Below are 9,097 nucleotides of genomic sequence, written 5' to 3'. Positions count from 1 at the left end.
AGAGAGGTTGCAGAATTATTTTAAGAGATCAGTGCTTAAGACAAAAAGGCAAATAGACACCTCAAGGTCCTTTTTCTTTTGATCATCTGTGATTTAGTAAATAAATGCCAGAGAAAAAGTGTTGCAGCTTAATACATACAGCAGAGGCGTTCTCAGCATCTTACTTAGGCTTTCTCCTGTCACTTGATAGACTATGTAAAAGCCAGATAAATATTATCCTGTAGTTGTAGAAACAAAAATGAACAGCATGCTTGGGATATCACTTCATAGTCCTCACGGGGATATTGTGTCACCATTGCACCACCTCTCAATCATTTTTTCTTTCTGAATCATTTCAATTCAATTTATGAAAATCACACATGCATGCAATCTGAAGCAGTGTGCAGCTTTTCACTGTTAAAGCCTTTCCTTGGCAGGGGAGAGACAGCTGCTGATAATGGCTTTCCAGACAGCCATTCAGCAGCCTTCAACAGCAGGAGGAAATCAAGTTGAGGAACTAAGTGAGACCAATGACTTCAAGTGTAGAAATTGAAAGGAATTCAGCAGAGTGATAAGACGCTAACTCTGGGCAGCAATGGAAGTCCATGGGCTGCATTTGATTCTAAGCAGGACTGGTGATTCTGAAGAACACTGAAGAGCAATCTATTGCAACTGACCTCAGTAAATCCTCTTTCATTTATTTAATTCCCCTTGTCTCACAAAGCTGAATTCTTACTCTATTGAAAACTGAGAAAATTCATAATTCAAAGACTGGCCACAGAAAAGGAGATGCACTGCAGTTAGAGGCACCATTATGGTGAGTGGTGGTAGCAAAAACTAGAAGGCAAATATAGAATGTCATGCTCTATGGAGAAATTAGTTCCCTAATAGCTCATTTTTTTTGATGTTTTCTATGCATCTTCTGCACCATAATGACTTTAGGCAAGTAAAGGGATCCTTGATCTTATTCCTCACTGAGGAGCCCCGGCTATGGAGGCGACTGGCTTCCATCCCAGTTCCTCCATTGATTATGATTAAACTTGAATAAACTCTCAAAGCCTTAGTTTTCTCATCTGTAAAAGGAGGATAATAAGGTTATATCTATTTCATTAGCTAATCCCCTGGAAGGTGCTTAACACCGTACTGTGTCATTTATAAACATTCAATATATGTTTACTATTATTATAAGTGCTGCTTTGGTGGTGATTATGCCATGCAAAGGAGCAGTAAGAATCAATAATATTTTAGCAGCTATTATGTTTCAGACAGTGAGCTAAGAATTTTACATGCATTGTTGTTAGCTGCCTTCAGAACTCATGGCAAAATACAGCAAAAGCTGTGTTGAGGGGCTGAGATCCAAGAAAGTCGATCTCTTGCAATTGGTTAGATGCAGTTAATAACCAATGAAATGCAGAAAACTTGCCCATTTCAGAATTACTGTAGGAGCCCATAAAAGGAAAGCTGTTAGAGATGCAACTCTTCCTACCAGGGACCAAGAATAGAATAGGACCACTCAAAAAGGCACAGTTTTATTTTAGAGTTTCAAAAAACAACAGCCATTTTTAAATGTAAAATATCAGATTAAGGCATTTTAAATCAGAGAAAAGCCAACTTTGAAAGTTGTAGATTTGTCAACAGATCTTGGATTTCTGAAGAATTGCTAGAACAGATGATGAAACTCATTAATAATCAGTTCCTCAAACACCTGGGTGTTCATAAAGCACAAAAGAAAAAGTACGCGCAGCTCAGTTGAATCTCATTCTTCCTCTGTTCAAGTCATCGTAGCAGTATTTAAGCACACAATCAAGGCTCAATCTAAGTAAGAGTTAAAAGTCTTTCAGATGCACGTTGGAAAGGTGCTGACCTTTTTTTTTTTTTTAATATTGTTTAAATATTGTTATTAGAAAAAGGGGGAAAGAAATGAGAGAAATACTGCCTTGACAAGATTTTTCCATATAGCCCATTAATTATAGGTTTTATTAGGGGTAACAGATTCCATTTTTTAATGTAAATATCAGTGAGAGACATGTGTCAGTTTTTGCACCTTATTGGTCATTACTTCTTTTACAAAAGATTTTAATATAATTGTGAAAACAGACAGAACTAAGAAAATGGGAAAGTTGAAACCTTTAGGGAAGGCAGAATTGGGTTGGGTTCATCTGTGAGGAGTGAAAATGTTATATAGGGGCATTGAGAGTCTAGAAATTGTAAAAAGATAACTTTATAGGAGGTAGGGAGAAGTTTCAAGAAAACAAACAAAGGAGTTAAAAGGAGCCAAAAAGAAATTTATCAACTTGCAAATTCTATGTAACAGTAATGCTAGTAACCAGGTAAGTTCCTCGCAAAACTATCTTTTTGGGTAAGCAGATCCCTAATGATGTGATCTATCATGTGAGTAAGAAACAAATTCAAGATGAAGCTAAATGTAAGCAGCTTCTGGTCATTTCTTCACCTGCCTGCACCCTGCTCCAGGGAGCAGGGCTAATGCCATTGGTAGAGGGGGTTTAGGTGGCATAACTCAATGGTTTCCAGTCAGGGCTCCCGAAGGTAGACTGAGATTGGCATACACAAGAAATTGTGAGAAGCTGCTAGTTATGAGATATTACTGATTCTTTATTTATTTATTTATTTATTTTAAAGAAATTCACGTTCTTTTATTTATTTATTTATTTATGGCTGTGTTGGGTCTTCGTTTCTGTGCGAGGGCTTTCTCTAGTTGCGGCAAGTGGGAACCACTCTTCATCGCGGTGCGCGGGCCTCTCACCATCGCGGCCTCTCTTGTTGCGGAGCACAGGTTCCAGACGCGCAGGCTCAGTAATTGTGGCTCACGGGCCCAGTTGCTCCGTGGCATGTGGGATCTTCCCAGACCAGGGCTCGAACCCGTGTCCCCTGCATTGGCAGGCAGATTCTCAACCACTGCGCCACCAGGGAAGCCCCCTGATTCTTTATTTTTAAAGTAAAGAACATAGATAATATATTAAGTTAACATGATTGTACAAGATTCAAATAATACAAAAATATGCAGTATATATTCCTCACCTCCTACCTCAAACTTACTCCCTTTCCTGAACATACGTGTAAGTTGACAGCTTCGTGTTTTCCTTTTTGATTCCTGGGATTTAGGTAAGGCTTTTCCCACCGAAAGAAAAATAAATTCTCTTATATTGTCTTCTAAAGCTTTTATAATTTTATTTGTAAAAGTAGGTTTTAATCCATACGTGATATATTTTTATATATGGTGTGAGGGAGAACTTTCTTTTTGAACAATCGATAGCCAATTGTTCCAACATAAGTTATAGAATGGTCTGTCTTTTCTCCAATGATGACAAAGGCCACTTTGATCATTGAAGTAATAATCATATTTGGGCCTGTTATTGGACTTTATTTTGTTCTGTTGGCCTACTTACCTATTTATGTGCCCTTACCTACGACTCATAGTTATTATAATTTTATCATATGTTTTCCCTCTGTAAGGCAAGTCCCCTTCGTTGCTACTTTTTAGGGGAAACACATATTCTTGTATACCTCTATCAGATGAAATCAAGAAGCACCTTCAAGTTTTATTTTCTAAAAACTCCCATGGAGTTTTAATTAACTTTTTAGATTACTCGTGGCAAAACTGATATTTTATGATTGCTTATTCTCATCGAGTAATGTGAATTTTCCCCAATACATTCAAGCCTAATTTTTATGCTCTCAAGTATTATAGATTTCATTGAGTAGGTATGCTTATTTTATTTTATTTTTTTCTTACCAGACTGCAGTAGGTTTAATAGTGGCCCCGAAAGATATGTCCAAGTTGTAACCCCCGGAACATGCAAAGTTGACCTTCTTTGGAAAAAAGATCTTTGCACATGTAACTGTGGATCTTGAGATGAGATCACCTTGGATTTAGGGTGGGCCCTACATCCTCCTTATAAAAAGAGGAGAGAAGACCACGTGAAGACAGAGGCAGAGATTGAAGTCCTGCGAGCCACAAGCCAACAACACCAAGCGGCACCAGCAGCCACTAGAAGCAGGGAACGGATTCCCCCTCAGAGCCTCCACACTTCTGGCTTCCAGCACCGTGAACGTAAGTTTGTGCTGCTGCAAGCCACCATTTGTGGCGATTTGTTACAGAGGCCCTAGGACACAAATGCACCAAGCAATAGGTGTTTTCCCACAAGCTTCCTTATACTGTCACGGTATCGGAAACTCAACAGGTTGGAGCTTGTGTCAGAGTTGAGAGAGCAGCTCTCCTGGGGGGAGGGGAACAAATCCCCTAGAACCATCCCAGGATGGTGTAGGACACAGGCCACCCGGCAGGCCTGTCCTCCTCTCCCAGCGCTGGAACCAGAGGGCAGATGTCAGGAGTTTCTATAACCTGGGTGCCTCAGTTTACCCATCACTGCAACTCAGCACAGAACCCCATCTTCTAGGGCTTATTCTGCCCTTATAAAAGCAACAGATAGCCAGAGGCCAAGCAGTGCTGCTTCTGCCTTCTTGCCACAGAGCCGGCCAGCCACGCTTCTCCGCCCTGCAGTCAACCATCCGTTCTGTGGGTGTCCTCGAGCCAGCGCAGCACTTCTGACAAGCCAGTGCCTTTCCGCGCACTGATTTCTACGTGGTGATATTCCGCTTGGCACAAGCAATGAGGTCCAGGAGCCTGATTAACGACTTCATCTCTTCTATGGTCATGTAACAGGGCAGGTCAATTTTATTGAAGAGAATCAGAACCGATGCTTCTTCAAGTTGTTCGGCCGAAAGGAGACCCAGGAGCTGCGCACATGATGCAGAGAGCTGGGTGGGGTTAGAGGCGTCCGCCATGAACAGGAGAGAATGACAGTTTCCATAGTAACTGGACCAGATGGGGCCCATGCACCACCCCCCAGCTCCCGGATGGTGATCTTTCTCTGAGCCACAATGTCCGTTAGGTTGGTACCCACCGTGGGCCGCGTCGGGGGAGGATCACCCAGGTCGCCCTTCCCATCCCGGGAGCTCAGCTGTGCAAGGCAGTCAAGGTCTCCGTAGTGAGGTGGATGGACCTAGAGTCTGTCATACAGAGTGAAGTAAGTCAGAAAGAGAAAAACAAATACAGTATGCTAACACATATATATGGAATCAGAAAAAAAAAAAACGTTCTGATGAACCTAGGGGCAGGACAAGAATAAAGACGCAGACGTAGAGAATGGACTTAAGGATACGGGGAGGGGGAAGGGTAAGCTGGGACAAAGTGAGAGAGTGGCATGGACATATATACACTACCAAATGTAAAATAGCTAGCTAGTGGGAAGCAGCTGCATAACACAGGGAGATCAGCTCGGTGCTTTGTGACCACCTAGAGGGGTGGGATAGGGAGGGTGGGAGGGAGGGAGACGCAAGAAGGAGGATATATGGGGATATATATATGTATGGCTGTTTCACTTTGTTATACAGCAGAAGCTAACACACCATTGTAAAGCAATTATACTCCAATAAAGGTGTTAAAAAAAAAAAAAAAAAAAGGTCTCGGAGCGGGGCCAGGGAGGGAGCACTGGCGGACCCCGCCCCGGGCGTCCCCCCGCCCTGCTCACCGCCAGCGCCCCCCGATCCCCATCCCCCCTGCCCGGCGCGGAAGAATTGTCTGCAAGCGTTTCACCAACAGCGTCTCCCCCAGGCCCGTGGCACCGAGCCTGCTTATTTTTTTATAATATCCTCTCCAAGGTATTTTGAAGTTCTGCTGCTATTTTAATGGAAATATCTTTATTGAATTTCTTTCATTTTATACATGCATGATGGTTGGTTTTAAAATGTCACACCAAACAAAGAAAATGAATATTCTTAGAATTACATTGTTAATAATTCATTAGTTTACAATAATGTATTTTGTAAAACAGGAAGAAAAACAGAAACAAATATTAAACTTTACAGAATGAAAAACAGCCTCTTGCCTCACCAGCTCCCAGTCCAGAACCACTGTCATGTCCCTTTTCAATGTTTGGGTTCTTAGTTTTTCTGGTACTTACCACTATAACTTTAAGTAATAGGCTTTTGGCTTTGTTTCTTGGTTTACCAATGTTAGATACTAGCACACATTACCTCCTGCTTTAAGGATGATAAGATTCGGCCTCCTGTGTCATGTGGGTACCTGAGAGTTGGTTCATCTACTGGTGAACACCCGCTGCTTATAACACTGACTCTGGTGGTGATTATGGCCGGCATAGCGTGTCTTGCTGGGATATTCTGAGGACTCTTCCTCTGGGTGTTGCGGCTTCATTTCTTCCTGGGATCACTGGCTACCTAGAGCACCAACTCTCCTGTGTCCTCTGCTCATTCTCATTGTTTTAGCCCGGGGAAAACTCTACTGCTCCTACAAAGACTAACACAAATGATGATCCTTTCCATCACCCCTGGGAACCCTCCTGCTCTCTTTATCGACTGGATTTTCAATTCTGAGCATTCCCAAAGCCACTGGCCAATCAACCCTTGCAGTGTATTGGGCTATGATGCCCTCCAGTCTTGTGTCTGTCATTCCAATCCTGTTTGATTTCTCTATTTCAGAAACTTCTTAAGACTACCTAGTACGCTAGGAAGATTATTTTCTAACAGTTCAGTTAATGAGTTTTCCTTTTAAATATCTAGATTTTTTTTTCTTCATTCCAAGGTATTTGAGGAGGGAAGGGAATAGATGCATCTACACCCAGACAGCCATCTTAATCCAATCTTAAATAATATTTTAGTATTTTTTCCCTTTACAACATGACAGCAGGAGAACCTCCAGGAGTCTCCTAAACAGCTGGGATAAGGTATCAGGAGAGCTCTGATGTGTATAACCGGACTCAGCTAAACACCTCTGCTTCCATTTACAATTGTACAGCTTTCAGTGCCCTTTATTCATTGACACTAATTGTTTAGTTTAGACTTACAACTGACCATTGCTGAAAGACAAAAAGCTCAAGAACTTTGATCTTGGAACATAAAATTTAAGGACAGACATAAAGGTAATACCAATTCTATACATTTGCATCAGTGATCTTTGCCTTATCTGTAAGTTAGAATAAACCTTTTGTAGAATATGAAGATGGCTCTACAACTTCCAAAAGACATTTTTAAAGCAAAATATATTATTGTTATATCCAATTTAGATTTTCATTTATTGGGAATAAAGACTAGCCACATCAAAATGGGCTATATGTAAAGAAATGCTCACCATAGCACTTTAAAACCTTCTCTCTCATATGGTATTTTAAATGCAAAGCATAAATATAAACTTCCAAAATTAAAAAAAAAAAATCTCAGTTGAATTCGTAACAGTTATGAAAGCAAATTTGGTCTATTTTTGATTGCTAAAACATGTTAAATTTCAACCTACATTTTCGTATGTATTGTCACTAAACCAACATCATCTGTCATTTGAAAGTTTGTCCCGAATGTATTTTTTATGAAATAATTTATTTCAACTAAATTAAATTGTGTGCCTTCCCATGGTCAGTGTGAAAAGTTGCAATTCGCTTTTTTTCTTCCAGTTTTATGGAGATATAATTGACATACAGCACTGTGTAAGTTTCAGGTTTACAGCATAATTTGACTTACATAAATCATGAAATGATCATCACAATAAGTTTAGTGGACATCGATCATCTCACGTAGATACAAAGTTGAAGAAATAGAAAAATAATTGTGTGTGATGAGAGCTCTTGGAATTTACTCTCCTAACAACTTTCAAACATAACATACATCAGTGCTCACTATATTTATCACGTTGTACATTACACCCTAGTATTTACTTACAACTGGAAGTTTGTGGTACCTTTGACTGCCTTCCTCCAGTGTACCCTGCCCTGCCTCTAGTAATCACATATCTGATCTCTTTTCCTATGAGTTTATTTGTTTTTCGGTTTTGGAGTATAATTGACCCTACAACACTATGTTAATTCCTGTTACACAACGTAGTGATTTTTTTCTGTAGATTTCAGAATGATCACCACGATAATTCTAGTTACGAATTTTACCATACAAAAACATTACTTAGTTGTTGACTATATTCCCCATACTGTATATTTCATCCCCATGATTCATTTATTTTGCAACTGGAAAATAATCCTCAGTCTCCCTAACCTATTGCTTTCCTCCCCCTAACCCCCTCTCCTCTGGCAACCACCTGTTTATCATCTGTATTTGAAACTCTATTTCTGTTTTATGTATGTTCATTTGTTTTGTTTTGTAGATTTCACATAAGTGAAAGCCTACAGTGTTTGTCTTTCTCTGACTTATTTCATTCAGCATAATTCCCTCTAGGTCCATCCATGTTGTTGCAAATGGCAATATTTCATTCTTTTTATGGATGAATAATATTCCAGTGTACATATATACGACATCTTCTTTATCCATTCGTCTATTGATGTGCACTTTGGTTGCTTCCATATCTTGGCTATTGTAAATAATGCTGCAGTGAACATAGGGGTGCATATATCCTTTCTAATTAGTGTTTTTGTTTTCTTCAGATAAATACCCAGGATTGGAAATGTTGGATCATATGGTAATTCTATTTTTAATTTTTTGAGGAATTTCCATACTGTTTTGTATAGTGGCTGCACCAATTTACATTCCCACCAACAGTACATGAGGGTTCGGTTCCCTTTTCTTCACATCCTCTTCAACACTTGTTACTTGTTGTCTTTTTGATGATAGCCATTCTGACAGGTATGAGGTGATATCTCACTGTAGCTTTGATTTGCATTTCCCTGATTATTAGTGATGTTGAGTATCTTTTCATGTGCCTGTTGGCTATCTGTATGTCTTCTTTGGAAAAATGTCTATTCAGATTCTCTGCCCATTTTCTAATAGAGTTGTTTTTGTTTTTTGATGTTGAGTTGTATGAGTTCTTTGTATATTTTGGATATTAGCCACTTATCAGATATATTGTTTGCAAATATCTTCTCCCATTCAGTAGGTGATCTTTGTTTTGTTGATAGCAATTTGCTTTCATAGAATATGTATATTACTAAAAATTACAGTAAAGTGAAATTTATTTTTTCAGTTATACTTCTATCTATATCTAAAGTAAAAGATCTTATATCTTTTAATCATATATATTAAGTAAAAGATTTTTCTTAAAACCATTCCTTATTCAATACCTGCAAAAATGATGAAAAGACTA

The 9,097-nt window shown here is 39.4% G+C and overlaps 1 pseudogene across 1 annotated transcript; it reads right to left on the bottom strand.

The window, feature by feature from the left end:
• Positions 1-2,922: 2,922 nt before the first annotated feature.
• On the bottom strand, positions 2,923-5,075 carry LOC309624395 (ADP-ribosylation factor-like protein 16 pseudogene; annotated as a pseudogene). Its single transcript has one exon. The product of its transcript is annotated as an ADP-ribosylation factor-like protein 16 pseudogene (transcript).
• Between the last annotated feature and the right edge of the window lie 4,022 nt (positions 5,076-9,097).

The sequence above is a fragment of the Balaenoptera borealis genome, assembly GCF_965194805.1.
Source record: "Balaenoptera borealis genome assembly, chromosome: 2".
NCBI lineage: Eukaryota > Metazoa > Chordata > Mammalia > Artiodactyla > Balaenopteridae > Balaenoptera > Balaenoptera borealis.
Note: the sequence above shows the minus strand (reverse complement) of the source record. Positions and strands in the feature narration are given on the sequence as shown.